The sequence below is a fragment of the Saccostrea cucullata genome, unplaced genomic scaffold, assembly GCF_032062105.1.
Source record: "Saccostrea cucullata isolate Sc308-1 unplaced genomic scaffold, CSIRO_AGI_Scuc_v1 ctg7101, whole genome shotgun sequence".
NCBI classification, from domain to species: domain Eukaryota; kingdom Metazoa; phylum Mollusca; class Bivalvia; order Ostreida; family Ostreidae; genus Saccostrea; species Saccostrea cuccullata.
This window is the reverse complement of record NW_026927771.1, coordinates 1-21,060: the sequence shown is the minus strand read 5'-3', so window position 1 is coordinate 21,060 and position 21,060 is coordinate 1. Positions and strand designations below refer to the sequence as shown.

Genomic DNA, 21,060 nt, shown 5'->3' with positions numbered 1-21,060 from the left:
ATAAAAAAAAAAAAAACAAAAAAAAAAAAACAATCCAGGGGCGGATCATTATCCAACAATTTTGAAAGGGGGAGGCTCCAGTTCGGTGCCCCCAGCACTCATGCACAAAATCACACCTCCAGAATCACAACTCGGCCACTTTAAGTCCGTAGCTACATTTAAAAGAAAGGGGGCCTCCAAAACAGTTGACAAGGAAATACGGGGGGGGGGGGGGGGCTGGGATGCCGCAATCCGACGTCCTTTCTCATGAACACACACACGTAAAATGTTTATTAAAAATACTGACAGGAAGGAGAGATTATCCATGCGGTCACCTGACAAAAACTATATTTTCTATTGGTGTAATTAAAAATCATGCTGAAAATCTGTGACATTACGTTTGATTGGCCATAATACAAGAAAGTTATTGAATATTTATTATGGTGTATCCTAATTGATTTGGACGAAGGGCGGAGACTCGTGCTTCGCACTCGTCACAGCCCTTCGTCCAAATAACTCAGGATACACCATAATAAATATACAATATAACTATTACTTATTATCCTATATTTTCACTCAAAATGACTAGCATTTCTATCATTCGAGTGCTTTAAAGATGTAACATATATTTTCAAGTGGAAAAAAATCCTACAACTTCCTTAAATTGAATTGCTATGAAGCCCTGTATTTCGTCAAACTTGAAAAATTCTTCTCTTAATTAAGTTAAGCACTACTTTGACATTTTAAAAAAAATATTTCATCATGGAACAAACTTTCTTAACACCCCTTATATAACTGTGTTTTTCAGAAGCTCTAAGATTATCCGAGGCCTTAGTTTAAGGTTCTAGGACCGACGCTATGGATCCATGGAAGGATGATTCCTGAAACCCTCTGTCTTATACGGGAAATTCAATCAGACGGAATGATAGAGATACCAACACAATCATAGGCATGCGCACAGACAAAGACTTCCAAGCACTTAATCCTTCGACAAAAGTGGAAGGATTTATTTGTGAAACTCCTGTTACCTACGTAAGATATATTTCAATGAAATTGGATTGATTGGTTGTATATTTTTTACTATACCTCTCGAGAATTTTTTACTCATATGGAGACGCCAGCACTTGTGGGTGGAGAGCTACAAAGAACTATATGCGGTATAATGCATATATTTGCCACAACAAAAGTCAAATTTTGAAAACTTCCTGAAATGTGCTGAATTCAATAAATTGTATGAGAAATATAAACTAACAGAAAATATTATAGTGTCAAAGCAGTGTATTCACAATTTTTGTTTTTATGACGTCACAAACTATGCTGATTTTATATCCGTTTTCAGAAAGAGAATAAAATGGACAAAATTTCAACAATCTTAGCTTTAAATTTTATAGTGCGCAAGTTTGTTCAGGGACAATAATTACATATTTCATTGATATTATCATTCTACACATTATATCAAAATATTGATCCTGAACACACATGCGCTCGGTGACAAAATATCGACGAAATATGTACATTTTTCTGTAAAATTCATAAAAAAACTGAAATTTACATCATGTTTGTGACGTCATTACGTACATATGGCGTCATTACTTATGAAAATATTCAGTGATTTGAAGTCAGCATATACTCCCCTGTTTAAGAACTTAATTAAATTTCTCCGTCAAAGTTTGATTTGGGGGGCAAATATTGGTTACTACCGAATAAAGTTCTTCAGTCTTATCCTAGAAACTTATGTTGTGAGATGTGTATTGTTTCATTATGTATATAATTAGTAACATTAAGTTTCTTGAACATTCCAGAGTGGTCAACATGTTCGGTCATTTTATCTAGAACATTCTTAAATTTTGTGTATGTCCAGATTGTTCCAGTAATATCATGTTTTAACAACTTCTAGAATATTCTAGATTTATGATACTGTATAAATACCCTGTCCATTCGATGCATAGATACTTTTGTCGTATAAGACTATTGAGAAATACCTGGGATATATATTTTCACTGGGACATTGTGTGCAGCAACGGACACTCTGATGTATGTTTTTTTAGATTCTTGCTAAGTTTGTACTTTATGTTTCATATACTTATTATATATTACTGTAAATAAATTATTGTTAAGTTTAAATTGTGTTATTCTGACCCACAACAGAATTGGGGGCTCGTCCGGGATCAAGAATTTTTTTTTTGCACTTTTGCAGTTTGTTGTCAGAATTTTGTTAATTAAACCTTTAAATTAAATTATAAGCCAGCAGAAATCAGCATGGTATTTTCGGTCACAGACTTTCTTAGTTCACCAAGTGTTCAGGTTTTTGATACGTTAAAAAAGGATGACTTGATCGCATTAGGTTTGCATTTTGGGTTAGATGTTAAATCCTCTCAAAGAAAGCAAGACATTAGAATTAAGGTTGCAAACAAACTAGTAGAAGAAAACATCTTTGAAAAATACGATCTTCCAGAATATACAGTTAAATCAGAGTTAGGCTCTTACAAAATGGCAGAATATCAGTTTCAATTACAATTAGAGAAAATGCGATTTGAAAGAGAAAAAATAGAAAGAGAAGAACGAGAGCGTGAACGAAAATTTGAATTAGACAAATTAGAAAGAGAAGAACGAGAGCGTGAACGAAAATTTGAATTAGACAAATTAGAAAGACAAGAGCACTTTGAGTTAGAGAAATTAAGATTACAGCACCAACCAGAACCGTCATTTGTCAAGAATGAATTTGACGCAGCAAAAAATATTAGGTTAGTTCCGAAATTTCAAGAAAAATCTGTAGACAAATATTTTCCCCTATTCGAGAAAGTCGCAGAGAATCTTAAATGGCCACAACACGTTTGGTCAACAATGTTACAAAGTGTACTGGTTGGCAAAGCAGCTGAGGTATACTCTGCACTAGGGGTAGCTGAAAGTTCAGACTATGAGAAGGTCAAAGCAGCAATATTAAAAGTATATGAATTAGTACCTGAAGCATATAGACAAAAATTCAGAAAATATAGGAAGTTTGATAATCAAACATTTGTTGAATTTTCACGAGAGAAAGAAGATTTATTCGATAATTGGTTGAGATCTAAGAATCTTGATAAAACTTCTGCTAATTTGCGCCAAGTCATCCTGGTAGAAGAGTTTAAGGAATGTGTTTCTCAAGATTTGAAAACACATTTAGAAGATAAGAATGTGAAAACTCTTGAAGAGGCAGCAGTCATATCTGATACTTATGCTCTGTCTCATAAAAAGAATTTTGTTTCAAGATCTCAGACTAGCTGTAATTCTACCAATTCAGACACATATAAAAAGAGTGGTTCAGGGTCTCAGTCTTTCACAAGTTCCCAGTCTCCATCCCAAGGTTGTTTTAAGTCCGGTCCAGGACGTGTTGAAGGATCGTCTGGAATAGGGCCGCTTCCTACTTGTAGTTATTGTAAGAAAAAGGGTCATCTGATCAGTGAATGCTTTAAACTTAAGAGAAAAAATGATTTTGATAAAACTCAACCACATGCTTGTGCGGCAGTTAGAGGTGATAGAGAAGCCTTAGTTTCGATTTGTTCTGACACTCCTGATGTGCAGGGTTCACAGTCCAGTTCTATTGATTCTATGGAGGATTATAAGCCCTTTATGTCTTGGGGATTTGTTTCACTCGGTGACTCTAGCGAAATAAAACCTGTCCAGATTTTGAGAGATACTGGTGCTGCACAGACGTTATTGTTAGAGGGCGTGCTTCCTTTGTCTGAGCAGACTTCTACTGGTGGGTCAGTTTTATTACAGGGTGTGGAGTTAGGCGTCATTGATGTTCCCCTGCATAGAATTAGTTTGAAGTCAGATTTGGTTACTGGACCTGTTATCGTAGGTGTTCGACCTACTCTTCCCGTTCCAGGCATTTCTTTGTTGTTAGGCAACGATCTAGCTGGTGGAAAAGTTGTAACAGATCCTATAGTTTGTGAGAAGATCAATCCAGATGTCATGTATAATGATGAAGATGATGACATTTATCCAGCCTGTGCTGTTACTAGAGGGATGGCCAGAAGACGAGAAATGGAGGCAGACCATACTCAAGCCTTTGACGAGACGAATTCCTCTGTTGATATTGATTTGAATGACACTTTCTTATCTGACCTTAATGGCACTCAAACAAACATGGAACCACACAATATCAAGAAGCAAGAGAAGAAAGAACTGTTACCAAAATTTGGTGGTGAGGATGATGAGTTGCATCCACTAGTTAGCCAAGGCAAGGACATCCTCAGCCGAGAACGTTTACTCTCTGAACAACATAAAGACCCAGATATCATTCAACTTAGTAAGAGGGCACTTCCACCAGAAGAGGCTACTAAAGCTGGAGAATGCTTCTATATGAAAGATGGCATCCTTATGCGAAAATGGCGACCACCTGATGCTTCTCCAGATGAAGTGTGGCGTGTTGTTCACCAGATAGTGGTCCCAGCTGCTTATCGTCGAGATGTCATGAGTTTAGCTCACGATACACCTATGGCTGGTCATTTAGGTATCAATAAGACTTATAATAGGATTTTGAGTCATTTTTATAGACCTAAGCTAAGAAAGGATGTTTCGAAGTTTTGCAAGTCATGCCATGTCTGTCAGATGGTAGGTAAACCAAATCAGAAGATACCATCTGCTCCTCTCCAACCCATTCCAGCTTTTGAAGAACCGTTTAGTCGAGTGTTGGTGGATTGTGTAGGACCTTTGCCTAGGACTAGATCTGGGAACCAGTATTTACTTACCATTATGTGTACATCCACTCGATTTCCTGAAGCCATACCTCCAAGGAATATAAAGGCAAGGAGCATAGTTAAGGCCCTAACCATTTTTTCAGTTTTGTAGGAGCACCCAAGGCAATTCAGGGGTTGTTCCAGCAAGTCATGCATGAGTTGGGTATAAGGCAATATAGATCACCTGCTTATCATCCTGAGTCCCAGGGAGCGCTAAAACGTTTTCATCAAACCCTAAAAACAATGCTGAAGACCTATTGTTACCAATATGAAAAAGACTGGGACGAAGGGATTCATCTTGTGCTATTTGCTGCACGAGAAGCAGTCCAGGAGTCTCTTGGGTTTAGTCCTTTTGAATTGGTGTTCGGACATACAGTTAGAGGTCCTTTGAAATTGTTGAAGGAAAAGTGGCTGACTGAGACTAGTGATCTTAATCTTTTAGATTATGTGTCTGATTTCAAAGAAAAACTTTACAATGCTTGTAAATTAGCACAAGAAAATCTGAAGAGTTCTCAGATGAAAATGAAAATGTGGTATGACAAAGATGCCAGAAATAGGGTGTTTAAGCCAGATGATAAGGTTCTTGTATTTTTACCTATTCCTGGTCATCCTTTACAGGCCAGATTTTATGGCCCTTATGAAATTGAAAGCAAGATCAGTGATGTAAACTATGTAGTTAAGACACCAGGTCGACGTAAAGAGAAACGGGTTTGTCACATTAACATGTTAAAAGAGTATTTTGAAAGGTGTGACCGAAATTCTGTAAAACCAGTTTCCACTTTAGCCAATGCTAAGACTGTTCAAAATTGTATTGAAAGTGATACGCGTGTAGAAATGAATGAGAAAGATTGTAATCAGAGTGTCCGCTTGAAAAAACTGATTTTGATGCCAAACTTGGACATTTGAACATTCATCAAAAAGAACAAGTTAAAAACTTGATGAATGAGTATCATCAAATCTTTTCGGATGTTCCAAAGAAAACTAATACAGCTCGTCATGATGTCATAGTGAGTGACGTTCTGCCTATCAAACAACATCCGTATCGTATGAATCCAATAAAATTGCAGTACCTAAGAAGGGAAGTGCAGTACATGTTGGACAATGACAATGTTGAACCTAGTAAAAGTGATTGGAGCTCACCGTGTATTCTTGTACCAAAACAGGACGGTTCGTACCGATTATGTACAGACTTTAGAAAGGTGAATTCTGTTACCAAAACTGATTCATATCCAATACCTAGAATCGATGACTGTATTGACAACATTGGAAACGCGAAATTTGACAGTAAATTTGACCTGTTGAAAGGCTACTGGCAAGTACCGTTAACAGAAAGAGCAAAAGAAATATCTGCTTTTGCTATACCAGATGGACTTTACCAGTATAAAGTAATGCCTTTTGGCATGAAAAACGCACCGGCTACATTTCAAAGGATGATTCACTCCCTTCTTCAAGACCTTGAGGGATGCGAGGCCTACATTGATGATGTCGTCACATACAGCGACACATGGGACGAACATCTCCGAATCATGCGTGCTTTATTTGACATTTTAGCTAAAGCAAACTTAACTGTGAATCTTGAGAAGAGCGAATTTTGTCATGCTTATGTAGAGTATTTAGGTCATAAAGTAGGTCAAGGTTATGTTACACCCATTATGGCTAAAGTTGAAGCTATTGCAAAGTTCCCGATTCCTACAAACAAGAAAGAATTAATGAGGTTTTTGGGCATGGCTGGGTTTTACAGAAAATTTTGTCCAAATTTTTCCTCAGTTGTTAGTCCACTTACAAATCTTTTACAAAAGAGGGTTAACTTTGAATGGACAAAGGACTGTGAAAAATCCTTTCATAAAATCAAATCTGTCCTTATGAGCAACCCAGTTCTGTCAACTCCAGATTTTTCTAAGCAATTTAAGCTTACTGTTGACGCTAGTGATGTTGGAATCGGGGCAGCTTTGTTTCAAGAACATAGTGATAAGGTAGATAGAGTTGTTTCTTATTTTTCAAAGAAACTTACAAAATGTCAACAAAAGTATTCCACCATTGAAAAGGAATGCCTTGCTTTGTTGTTAGCCTTACAGCATTTTTATGTTTATCTGAATGTTACTTTGCATCCAATTCTTGTATATACGGATCACAACCCCCTGACATTTTTGCATAAATTGTCAAACAAGAATCAAAGACTGACTAGATGGAGTTTGTTGTTACAAGAATACAACATAACAATAAAGCATATCAAATGCAAAGACAATGTTATTGCAGATGCCTTGTCCAGAGTATCATGAACAAATTAGATTTTGTATTAATGTACATAACTTTTATTTTAATAATATAAGTTTTCATTGACATTCAAACTTTTTAAGGGGGGGTGTTGTGAGATGTGTATTGTTTCATTATGTATATAATTAGTAACATTAAGTTTCTTGAACATTCCAGAGTGGTCAACATGTTCGGTCATTTTATCTAGAACATTCTTAAATTTTGTGTATGTCCAGATTGTTTCAGTAATATCATGTTTTAACAATTTCTAGAATATTCTAGATTTATGATACTGTATAAATACCCTATCAATTCGATGCATAGATACTTTTTTCGTATAAGCACTATTGAGATATAACTGGGATATATTTTCACTGGGACATTGTGTGCAGCAACGGACACTCTGATGTATGTATTTTTAGATTCTTGCTAAGTTTATGTTTCATATACTTATTATATATTACTGTAAATAAATTATTGTTAAGTTTAAATTGTGTTATTGATCTTTGCTGGCATTTAGGGTTATTCTGACCCATAACACTTAGGGCCATTGAGCAGTGAGGGATCTTTTTTATGCCAACACTATAGTCTCATCCGAAGGATCGGTCTTCATGTCCCACAGAGAGATTCGAACCCGCCACGTAAGGATCAACTTCTTATTTTGCGACTCTAAAGCAGACGCTCTAACCACTGCGCCATTTGGGCGACCAATAAAGTTTGAGTTCAATCAGTATCCCCTACCCCTATTAAGGCGAATTTAGAACGGGAATAATTAATAAAATACGTTATAATTTCTTAAACAAAAGTATTTCTGGACGAATTTAAAATTGGGCAAAAATGTATGCACGTATGAAAGATTGAAAATAAAACATAATAACCCTGTATACAGTAACCTATTAATTTTTATGAAAGAAGTCGGACGAAATTCGACATTAGAGAAGACTGTTTGACACGACTAATGTATGGTTTTGACGTATATACTGTAATGCGTTATATGCTTAATTACGAGGGCTGTTCAATAAATAATGTCCTCGGTGCTCGGAAAGAAGCAAAAGAAGCTTTTCAATGTTTTAGTCTTCATGATTTTACTTTTTGATCTCTTTTAATTAAAACTCATGTCCGTAACATTTTTTTATCCAATTTCTAATTATTTTCAGAACTCATTTTGGGGTATGACCCTTAGTATACTGGAAAATAGCAAATCTAATGATTTCCTGGGGTTGTTTCTTCCTTCTGAAAGGTGTTTTTTCAATTTTTAATAAGAAACAAGTCAAAAGGTCAAAGATTTGGCGAATATTGTTAATGTGAAAAAACATTAACTTTCTGTTTATCACGAAAACCCCTTTACTCTTCAGGGCGTGCGGGTTTGGATGCTGTCATGAAGAAATTTAATGTAGTGGATTTCTGATTCTTTGTCCTTCCTCTAATAAACCTTTTGTGTTCTTTTTTTTTTTGCAAAAAAATTGCTTTCTAGACTCCTCCAGAATTTAAACTGTCTCCTCAAATACGAATTTGAACAACAATATTACTAATATTCAAGAAAATTGCATATAAATCTGTCCTTGTGCTCTTGCATACTTTTTGCTCTTATCAGACCTTCGCTGTTTTTCTCAAGTGCATCTTATGGTAAATTTTGTTTTGAGGGTTTTAAGCAATATACTAAAATTCCATTATCTGTTTGAATATCAAAAAAAAAAAAAAAAAAAAAAAACCGGATAACTCCAATTACTAATTTTTTTAAATAATTGTTAAGACATTCATACACGCTGTCGTTTTCACTCGTTTTTCAAAATATAGGATGATCTTTGAGTACGAAGCGTTTTTACCGTCAAACGTTTCTTAAAAACAGTGTAAACTACTCCCGATATGATTCCTATCAAATTTGCTATGTTTCTTAAAGTCAATCATACATCATCAAATATTATTTGTTGAAATTTGGGAAAGAGTACAGAAGTTGTTATAATTTTTGTTGGCAAGGACGGTACCCATTTTTGATGCCCATTATATAATATTTTATCAAAGAAATCAACCTGCTCATTTGTCTTTAAAACAGGCAGGTTGCTGTAAATTTTACATATTTCGGTGAATATTTCTTTGGGATTTTTAACAAGTTTTACAGCAGCTTTAATGAAGCTTTTATTTTCACTCTGGTTAACTAATTCTTTACCACTCATTTATAATGCAGTGTCTCGAATAGTCCTTGTTTCTCAGCTTCTCTAGATGAAACTATGTGATGCAAAGTGGTCACATAAACTTATGAAGTCATTAAAGATTCCATAATAAAATAAAGTCAAGTTTAATGTCATATGCTATCTGTATTGTATGTCATACAGGTCAGGACATTATTTATTGAACAGCCCTCGTATGAAGGACCGTCTGATAGCAAACAGTTTATACCTGCGTATTTAAATATTATTAAATACTATAGAGACTGATGATCAGAAGTTGAATTAAAATAATCTCCTTTATAAACCCAACTAAAATCCATCAAAAATGTGTGCTGCATGGTTCAGTCTGATGTACAGGCAAGGCCATCTTTATACCACCTCTTGCCTGCGGGTTATAAATGTTGGATCGGTAGGTACATGTATATGGGTAAAACTTTTTCCCTAGAATTTTTACATTGACAGAATGAGAAATTTATGGAATAAAAAGAAAAAAAAATGTTTCCTTGACCAGTCGGCAGGGGATGCTCACTCCTCCATGGCACCTGATCCCACCTCTGATGTTTCGGAGGTCCGTATTTGCTCTGCTCTTATTTTTTATATTGTTTAATAGACGTTGAGATTGAATACTGTTCATTATTTCCATATCCTTCTTCCTTGAGGTTATTAAAAAAGATTTGAGTCGAGCCATTTTCAGGCTGTCGGCCGGGAATGGGTAAACAGATGTTAAAGGATGGCCTTAAGCTTATTTTATGAAAAGTCAAAAATATGATACTGCAAACCTTTACCGAGAATGATTTATCCATATTTGTTATTTTAATGCATTATATACTAATGAAATCAAACCAAAAAAATTCTTGTAATGCATTAACTTTTGAAACATAAAAAAGCTTTTTTCAGTAGCTCCGGTAAAAAAAAGACATCCCGAGCATTTATAACATTGTGTGATACGGCCGTATCAGTCGACGTCGTGTGGTACAGTATCTAGGTATATATACTTATACAGTATAGAGATGTATGATTAGGCCCTATAAACTTGGTTGCCGTGTCGCAATACCGACAAAGCTTTGTTTACTTTTCATGGACTTGAAGAAAGCTTAAATATTTCTGTTGAGAGTAAGTAGAGAAGCTTAGTAAGTAAAAGTAGCATTTTCGGATTTTTAGTTTAAATTACCGTTTAATCTCTATCAACCGCCTCTGCCCCTATACACGCACCCTTAGGTCTTTTTAAATTTTCAGGAAATAAGGGCCCCCTGTACAGTGATTAGAATCAACTAGAATTGTATCAAAAAATTAAAGCAAGAGAAAATGAAACTTGTCTAACATCCAATTTCTCAATGGAAAATTATTAATTTAGCATAATATGGGTGGATTATCTTCACTTTAAGTAAAGTAATACATTATTGTAGTGGTTCCTTTTATTTATTTTTTTTTTCAAAAGTTTTTTTGAAGTTAAAATAAGACATTTAATATTAGAAAGAGAATACCAAAATAACCGCCCCTTTTTTCCAATTTTCTAAGCGCCAGGGGCGGTGAATAGGGATTATACGGTAATCACTGTTTGTTATCTTCACATTTTTCACTATCTATAACACAAATTTATAGGTATTTATCTTCTATCCCTAACACTCTTTGCTGCACTGATAATTATAACTGGGTCAATGTTATTAATAATGCAGATGACCAAGGCTTTTTTCTTAAAGTAAGTATCAATAAATTGTAGTGAAAGCACTGGAATTCGCAGAAAATATGGTCTGTTTTATTTTATCGGTGATCGTTGGTTTTGCATCGGAGTCTGTTGATTTTGCAATCGTGTCTTTTGATTTTGTATTTCTTTTTTTTTTTAAAATAAGTTGTTAGTTCTACATTAACGTTTTTTTTTTACCCTTTCCGCCGCCCATACCTTTTTGCTCTAAAAAGTATCAAATTTTGTGAATAAATAATCTAAGAATACTAAGCAATTAAATTTTGTCTGCTAGATAATTTTACATGACTAAAGCGCTGATTAAAAGTATTGTGTTGTATTGTTTAAAATAACTGTCGAATCAAGAAGTCTTTAATAACGTAAATCATCAAAATTCAACACATATTTAGATCCACGCATCTACATGCAATTATGACGTCTGGTTTGTACAAACTGAAAATAAGCTGAAAACAAAAGAAAAAAAACGATACGAAACATCTCAACTTTTTGCCCAACATAGAAAAACCTATTTCTTAATAGGGGTCCAAATGTATGTACCTTGTTTTTTCTTGAGTGTAATTCCTGTTCTTTGAATTTACATATCATTCTATTCAATAATTCTATCCGACAAAATATTATAAACTGTATAAGAAAATAAAGATAACCGATAATTATATATTTAATAATTGTTGAATAAGAATGATTGGCCTAAATATGCCTCGCAATTTTAAATAATTCCATGTTTGTCAATTTGATACAATTTTTTCCGAAAAAAAAAATTCTACAGAAATTGTGCATACTAGAAGTAAAATAAAAAAATGATAATAATAAATGTTTGACTATTTTCCTTTGTGAAAGATATTTTATTTTATATTATCCCCTACATGTGACCCATTGTAGCTTGTAAAAAGATAAAGATTTAAGGTTATTCCACCATCACAATTTTATAGGTTCATAGTACAAAACTGCTTTATTTTCATTTAATATACTTTAAACTTTACAATTTTTGCAAAAAAATGTATAGGTCACCATATTATTTAAGATGCGAAACATAAATAAATAGAAGTGTATGTCAACAAAAAAAATCGCACATTTTTTGCAAACAGTATTATGAAAAATATGTGAAAACTGGTTAAAATGTAAAATTCTGATGCTGAGTGTTCCTAAATACTTCCGACTTAAAAGATACTTTTGAATTGTGAAAATTAGGGAAACTATTTTACAATAAAGCAAATGCCTGAATGAAGAGACCTAAGAAGGAGTCATTGCCCTTGTCAACATTTTTTAAAGATTGAATAATTGATTAAATATAGAAAATATGCATTTATTCAATTCTTTAACTTAACAGTATTTATCATTACACCTATTGTAAAGTATTTTTACAAGAGATATTGTTCTATTAGATATGAATTTCAACTAATTAGAGTTTTTGCAAAAACCTATGACATCATAGGAGGGTGGAATTACTTTAATAGCATTTTTACAATAAGCTTCAAATCAAATCAACCATTTAAAACTTTACTTCTAGATCTTGATGTTCAGAACCGACATTGGCATTGTTTTGGGTGTTGGGCTGGCGATTGTTGTCCTATTTCTATGGATTATCTTGGGTATGTATGTGATTTGTATCTCTTCTTGAAAGAACTATTTTAAAGACAAGTTCTACCTGTATTCGGTTTTCAGCTGAAGATATTCGAAAATGTCGATTTCTAGACAAAATGCATACAATTTAGGATTGCTTGATTACTATGTTGTAATTACTAAAATGTATATATGTACTTTCAGTTCCTAGGATCACGAGATTCAAACCAGTGTATGTTAAATGCGACCAATTTCAAATGACAGTTGTTATTTTGGAAGTGAATGTTGATTCCATTATTCCTCTAAAGTGTATAAAACTTGAAAAGAATTTACATAAAGATTATTACATATCCATACCATATGCAGTTCCAAAAACAAAGAGGATTTTCCTGATAGATTCCGAATGTTACTATCAAAGATGCTTAAGATACAGAGTTAATGTTCAAAATTTTATATGGTCGGGGTACAGTGAAGAAATTCATGTTGCTTTATTCAAAGGTGTGTTAAACTGTAAATTATTGATTTAAACAAGTTTTATTTCCGATTATACATGAAACATATGGAAATAACGAGAAGTATTATAGATCAAAAGTCCATATAACGATACAAAATAAGAGCAGAGCAAACACTGACCTCCAAACATCAGAGGTGGGATCAGGTGCCATGGAGGAGTTAGCATCCCTTGCCGACGGGTCACACCCGCCGTGTGCACCTTTATCTTGATCGGGAAATAACGGAAACATCCGTCGTTAATTCAGTGTATAAATAATAGACTTACAATTAGTATGAAAACCATCAGTCAGCATTTGACTCAATGATAAATTGTTATTTTAATGCTTTATGTTGAAGCTTTTTTCCATATCAAAACACATAGCAAACAAATCAATGATAAACTGTATTAAAAAAAAATGTCACATGATGTTTATGTCATCCTCGATAATGATAGTAAACAGTTTTTTTTTTCATCATCCACTTTTTTGTACGTTAGATATGCAAGCTTAAGTATGCTGAAAATAAAAAAAAAACGTTTAATTTTATACACATTTCGGTAAACACATGGCCTAGTCAAGCAACAATGGCAGTGTCCTGACAAGAGTCGCTAATTCCATTTGCATACTGAATATGCCTCAAAATAATTATAGATGTTAACCGGATTGTTTTAGAAAATTACTGAATGTTTCATTTAAAATTTAAAATTGTGTCTCTATACCATTTTCTACCACATTTCTTTTTTTTTTTTAAATCCATTTACCGAAAATCGATTCAAAAGAAAATCAGGCAAAAGTATGTACATCTTTTATTATCACCATTAGCCCATTTAAAAAGAGATTTTGCTCGAAAGCTAACTGCCAGAAATTAAGACAAGGTTACAAAGATAACGCTTTTGGGGACATTCCAAGCCATTCTACACCTTGCACATTTTTTAATATAATAATATAAATGATATATTTATTTACGATTTTCAAGTCGGATTGTAATAAAAAAAAAATAAACAAATTTCACATTCAGTTTTTTTCTTATTATAATCATACAATGTATTTTACAGATCTTAACATTGATGACAGCTTTGACATAAAATCATTCTCTATTCCACTCTTGCCGTAAGTATTTTTGAACTTTTATCGCAAACAAAATGAAAATAACATTTTCCTACACAACCTTATAGAACAAATCGACTTTGTTTGGTTTGGTTTTGTTTTGCTTGTTTTTGTTTTTGTTTATTTTTTTAAATTTTATTAAAGTACAAATTTTCTTTCTTTAAGTGGAAGTTCGCTGGTGATTGAAAGACAACAAAATAGAGCAGCTAAAGTAAGTGGATTCAAGGAAATTGCGTAATAAATTCGAGATTATCTTTATTAAACTATTTTCAATTGAAAAAAAAATATTTACACCAGCAAATGCTACTAACTCACTTGTGAAGCCTTGAATCGTGTTTTTCGCTTTTTTCATTCAAGTTTTAAGTATTGATGTGTTTTTTCTGATTATACAACTATATATTCGTGTCTCAAATTTTATAAAGCGTTTTTAATACTTTCCAAAAATCAAGATTTGGTAATATACAAAGCAGTCAATTGTTAGTCAAGTATATGACATAAAAAAACAAACATAAAATACTATTCAATAAGAAATAAAAATTAGAAAATGTAACGTGCTATCTCTTAATAAGTAAAAATGTAATATGATTAAAGCCATTCACTTAAAGTGAGATCATTTAAAAAATATATTTGCTTCCCCTATCCTGACCGGTGTCGCATAATATTTGGTCCGCCTCGTTTAAAGGTCCGGCCGGACCTAATACGATATCATATTTGGTCCGCCTTTTATAAGAAAAGGTCCGGCCCGTATAAGAAAAGGTCCCCCTGCGTTTTAAGGTCCGGGTGGTGCAAAATATTTTAATCTTGACTTTAACATATGAAATTAAGGCTACCGGATAGTTTGTTTATACAATATGATGAAAGAAGGATTAACCCTGTTGTGTTTTATGTTTTGTACAACATACAAGTATCTCTAGACAAGAATCTACTCGTATAGTGTGCTTTAAGCAGTGCCGTTTAGGGCCATGATTTCTTTAAAAATCATGCCACAATTATTTTGCAAGTGTTTGTTTTTCTTTAGAATTTGCTTTTTGTAAATTAGTACGATTAAAGGTGTGAAATCTGTCGGTGTGTATAGCTAATAAAACAATGGGTGTGTGACGTATTTGTTTATCTGACAGGTACCTACCGTACCCACAGGTAGAGCCCGCGGCAGATGGCGCTGTCATTGAATGGTCGGTGAACCTAATGGTCATGTGTTAGCTTTACATATTAATAGATCTGATTTTTTAATTAATAAATTATGCCAAGGAACCAAATATTCAGGCGTACACTTCAAAACTGCGACATTTTTAATAATTATAACCATACATGTATAATCTTTATTTGAATATTTTAAGCTAAATATGGCGTATCTGAGCTAAAAATTAAAAATACAAGATTAAGCGTAGATTTACATGAGATTTGGTTTAATTTTATGTTCAAATTAAAAATTTCACCGATATTGAACTTAAATATCCCCACGTTTCTATTAGTTAAATTCAAACTAATTGAATTAAAACTGTGTCTGATATTTAAATTCCGAGTCGATAAGAATCGGCCATTGTTTTAAATCTCGGATATTTATGAAACGCGATTGATTTGAATTGTTTGATTTTCATAAAATGTTTAAGTCTGCATTCTATTTAGGATTTTTTTTGTGTGTGTTGAAATTTTTTAATTTTTATTTCCGACATTTTAAGTAAAGTGTTCATCTCCGACATTTTTCGGGAATTTGGTGCTTTCCGGTAATGAAAAATTTTAAAGAATAAATTATAGACTGTTTAGTAAATCAATGTACGGCGCAGTCTTTGACATTTAATTTAGTGAACATTAAATACGATGAAAAAATTGCATGCTCATTAAACTCTGTTAACTAGACTTAGTGCTTCATGTACAGATGTATATACAGCATGTATACAGAACTTTTATATTAAAAATGTTGTGTATAATAAATTCTTTGAAATTTCCATTTCTACATACATGTACCTGGTAAACATTAAATTGCCGGAGAGGTACCTTGCATTCCAGAAATGAAAAGAAATAAAAAGAAATAAATGTCAGAAAAGAAAAGACAAATTGTCGGAAATGAAATAAAGAAATGGCGGAAATGCCATGTCGATTTCCGGAAATGAAATGCAGCGGTCCTATCTTTACAGTGGTATATAAAGACCGAAACAAATAGAAAAATCTTTTTTTTTTATATTTTTAGTCTGAACATATAAAAAAAACGCCTTATATGACTCTAAAGTTTTTAAACGCAGTATAACATAAGGTCCGCCCTCTGTATTTCAGATACTAGTATCTTCATGTAAAGTGAAATTTTTGGACACGGTTTATTTTCGTAGCTTGAAAACTACAAAAATAGACAGGGCGGACCTTAAAACGCAGTTATCAGAAAAGGTCCGCCCTCTGTATTTCAGATATTTTTATATTATAAAGGGAAAATTTTTAGACATGGTTTATTTTCGTAGCTTGAAAACTAGAGAAAGGAACAGGGCGGACCTTAAAACGCAGTTATCAGAAAAGGTCCGCCCTCTGTATTTCATATATCTTAATGTCATAAAGTGAAATTTTTGTACAGGGTTTATTTTCGTAGCTTGAAAACTAGAGAAAGGAACAGGGCGGACCTTAAAACGCGGTTATCAGAAAAGGCCCGCCCTCTGTATTTCAGATATATTCATGTCAGAAGAGAAATTTTTGTACAGGGTTTATTTTCGTAGCTTGAAAACTAGCTAGAAAAATAGACAGGGCGGACCTTAAAACGCAGTTATCAGAAAAGGTCCGCCCTCTGTATTTTAAATATTTTTATGTTAGGGAAAATTTTTGGACAGGGTTTATTTTCCTTACTTGAAAACTAGAGATTAGAACTTTTTTAGTGTGCAGTGTTTAGAAGTTCCTTAATTAATATTTTAAGTACCAGCCTAATAGTGTGCAAATTTCCTACTTTCAGACAAGCTTTATAAATGTATTATACGTCTTTTGCCATTCACGCAAGTTTGTACAAAGTTAGGCTCATAGTAAACGAAAATTTTGAAATGAATGACAGTTCTCGATTTACTATTAATAGAAGATCACAAAAGTCGGCTGACCCCTACCACATTGTATGGTTTTGTTCTTTATATTTCGTGAATTTCAGCGTAAAAAATTGTTGAATGGTATGGTTTAGATATCAATTAATGATTGATCAATTAATGATTTGATATGAAGAGTTTGCTAACTTTTTTTTGTTTATTTTTTCACATTTTACCAGGGCCCATAAGTGCTTTCGTTCTTTGAATTTAAACATATTTTATTGATATAATCAATTGGATCAGACACAAGTTTTTCCAACTTAGAATGTCCTCTCCAACACAAACAAAGAAAAACAAATTTATATACACGTGATGAACAACAAATAAATCTACAATGCAAAAAAAAAAAGGGAAGAAAAGGGTGCAGAGAGATAAGAAAGGTAGGGAATAGGAGTGCAAGGAAAGATGAAAGAAGGATGGAGATGTAAAGGATACAGAATGGTTACGCTTACTGTTCAAAAAATCTTTTCGAAATTTTAATATACTTATGTACGGCTTTGACAATATTGATATTATTTTGTTGACCCAAGTTTGGGTCCCCAAAAAGAATTTTATCAAGGTCTATTTCTCCTTTGTTATTTTTAATAGTATGGAATAATTCTCTTCTTATTTCAGTATAATTTTTACAATAGAGGATGAAATGCTCAGTGTTCTTTTCTGAAATTGTGTCTCTTTAAACTCAAGCTCTTTATATGTAGAATATAGGTATACTTTAAAACTTTAAACTTTTTTGACAGGTATCTGCGTGATTTTACTACACTCCATTAACCCCCCCCCCCCCCCCAAAAAAAAAAAAAAAAACATTTAGGAGGGGGTATAAAATGTTCGGATTTTTATTGAAACCGAAACCGAGAGACATAAGTATAAATAATATATCATAAATGTAGTGCACAGAGAGTTTATATGAGCGACATGCATATTAAATATGAAAAATAAAGGCATAAATTATAAATCCAGCAATTTATCGAGTCTTAATTTGGTTTGATTTCGCCAATTAATGCACATTTACCTTTTTCCCGGAGTAATACTTAGTAGGCCGCATTTCATTTCCGGAATTTTCTGAACTTTTCATTTCCGACATTTTTAAGTTTTTACATTTTAAAAGTTTTCATCTCCGACATTTGTCAAATTCATGTCAGTACTTTTTCGTACATGAAAAAAGAATTCATGCATCCGTTATAAAAATCCTTAAGGTAAAATATTTTAGATAACTTATTCAAATAAAAGACTTTGCTCTTGTCAAAGAAACTTGATTGATTTTACCCTGGGACAGATGTAGGTACATGTATTGTGAATGTGAAGTTTCATTTAACTGATTCCTTTACTTATTAACTAGTCTTAATATTGTTTACTTCTACTACTACTACTACTAGAAGTAAACAATATTAAATGTTAAACTTAATTGCCGTAAAGGTATCCTAAAAAAAAATCCAAAAATTTGAGAGAAAAAAAGAAAGAAATAATGTCGAAAATGAAAATAAAATTGTCGGATTCCGAAATAATAACAAAAATTGTCGGCAATGTTAAAATTCAGGAAATGAAATTCAGAGATCTAGTAGATATAATAATTAGCCTTTGAATAGGTATTATTATTATTTATTAGATATTTCACAGTCAAGTTCTTCGAAAACGGCTGTATCGTCGTCACTCGGAATATCTCTGACGCTGGCATTAACGTTTGAAAGGTAAGAAACAGTGTTAACTTATAAAAACACAGGGGATATGGTACTTTAGGGTTTCTCAAACGCAACAATTATAGGCTAACCCCCAACTGCCCAATCCGTAGGCATGTTGTTTTTACAATAAGGGGTGTTGGATAGTAATCCGTGACATAAGCCCCTGTCACAGCTAGTGACCCTCCAGTTATTTACAACAACATTAAATGTAAAGAATGACAGATTTCTTTTATCAATACTATAAAGAAATATATTTTGAAAGATGTGAACTTCAGTTTTTGTGAGTGGATTAGTCAAACGTTTATCATGTTTATAGGAAAGAGAGTGTAACTAATTGATTCGTGTTGGACTTACGAACATTTATCTGTTCATTCAATGCTGATTAATCTGCCAGTAAACAAGGCGGTGAAGGTAAATGTATGTACATTTGTATTCTTAATATTTTTAATGATAATGTTGACATTAGTGTAATAATTTAAACGACAAGAGAAGCATGTCCCATCTTCCCGACAGGAAACCCGATCAATAAATCTATACATTCCTTTATTTATGTATTAATTTCGATTTCTTACTTATTGTTTACAACATTTTCTTGGAGAAAACACTAGCTATTAATACGACTATATATCCTTAATTAATTTTAAAAGAATAGTTTTTCAATTAATATCGAATGAACCACATGCATACAATTTGTATAAAAGGCCGAGGGCGGACCTTTTCTTATAGAGCCAGGCGGACCAAATATGTTATCGTATTTGGTCCGGCCGGACCTTTAAACGAGGCGGACCATATATTATGCGACACCGGCCGGCTAATTTGTCCCTACTCGATATTTTTTTATGTATTTTGGAAATATATTTGAATAATTAAATATTGAAACAGAAATAAAACCTTTCCTACCGATCGAACTGTTTTATTCTATATTTTTTCATCCTGAGTCAGGAGGGGGCAAAAACAATATTTTAATGTTGGCCTAGGCCTCATCTGTTTAATTATTCCCTTTAAAATGTTCGCATAATTTTTAATGCAGGACAGGGATTATGTGAATGAATTTCAAGAAGAACTGTATGTTAATACCAGAAAACGCAACCAGCCAAGAAAACTGTTACAACCACTACAATCCAGGCAATTTGGTAACTGAATTACTGGGCAGTTGGGAGTGGCAAATACTACAGTTTGAAACATATAACGAACAGTATATATTAAAGGTCAAAAGTCAATAAATCGATACAAAATAGGAGCAGAGTAAACACGACCCCCCCCCAAAAAAAAAAAATCGGAGGTGGGATCAGGTGCCATGGAGGAGTGAGCATCCCCTACTGACCGGTCACGCCAGCTTTGTGCTCTTTGTCACGATCGGGAAACAATGGAAAAATCTGTCGTCAATTCAGTGCAATAATAATAGACTTACAATAAGTATGAAAAACATTAGTCAACATGTGACTCAATGATAAATTGTATCTGCTTACAAGGTCATTGTACCGACTATAGAACAAACGAAATGATGACTTTAAACGAGACTGCTTAAATTCTTGTTAAATCATCTTAGTCAATAATTTACCTCGTTTTAGAAATTTTTCGTACGTAGAAACAACAAAGATATAAAGTTAATGAAAAGTTGACAATAAAAAAAATAAAAGTTATCACGTTTATCATAGAGCTTGGTTGTTAAATTAACATTATCATACCTCCATTGATAATAGTCGAATTTGATTGGCTGGTACGAAAACTTTAAAACACAACAATGACTCCAAATATTACTGTTAACAAAAATAATGACCTAGGAATCATTGCACATGGGATATAATGACCCTGGTAATTATAATTAATAAACGCTTAATAATGACCTCTTAATCAAAAAAATCCTCTTTGAGTGAAGTTAATGCATAAAATGATAATTATTCGAGAAAAATAACATGTTTTTAAAGGTGTGCATGGTCTGTTTTGCATTACCATACAGAATACGGTAAAATTATATCCTTAATTAAACGGTTTACTCATTTCGAAATACCGTTACAATTCAGTTCAATTGAATGTAGAAGCGGCTCTTTAAAAAGTTGAATTCTGTGTTAGATTTTGACTGTGTGGAGGAAACGTAATCGTTAGTTATGACAAGACATGTCGCTATCAACCATATATTGTTTTATTCAGTAAACCATGGTGCAAAAACTTACACGACTTGCAGACGTCAGTGTAAACAACTTCACTATACGCAGTATTGCGAATCCCGATTCCGTTAAAAGAAAGAATAGATAACAGTTATAGATTCATACTTTTCAATATATATCGGTATAATAAAACAATTCATTACCCTATTTGAGTTCAACAAGGTGAAATAAGGACCTCGACCTGG

At 33.1% G+C, this 21,060-nt stretch overlaps 2 long non-coding RNA genes across 2 annotated transcripts; both read left to right on the top strand.

Annotated features, from left to right (window-relative positions):
- The first annotated feature begins 10,785 nt into the window (after positions 1–10,785).
- LOC134275488 (uncharacterized) lies at positions 10,786–12,860 on the top strand. The gene is made up of 3 exons (XR_009993831.1): positions 10,786–10,870; positions 12,331–12,412; positions 12,588–12,860. It is a non-coding gene; the product is annotated as an uncharacterized LOC134275488 (long non-coding RNA).
- A 1,062-nt stretch (positions 12,861–13,922) lies between these two features.
- Positions 13,923–19,840, top strand: LOC134275487 (uncharacterized). The gene is made up of 3 exons (XR_009993830.1): positions 13,923–13,984; positions 14,147–14,192; positions 19,738–19,840. It is a non-coding gene; the product is annotated as an uncharacterized LOC134275487 (long non-coding RNA).
- The last annotated feature ends 1,220 nt before the right edge of the window (positions 19,841–21,060 follow it).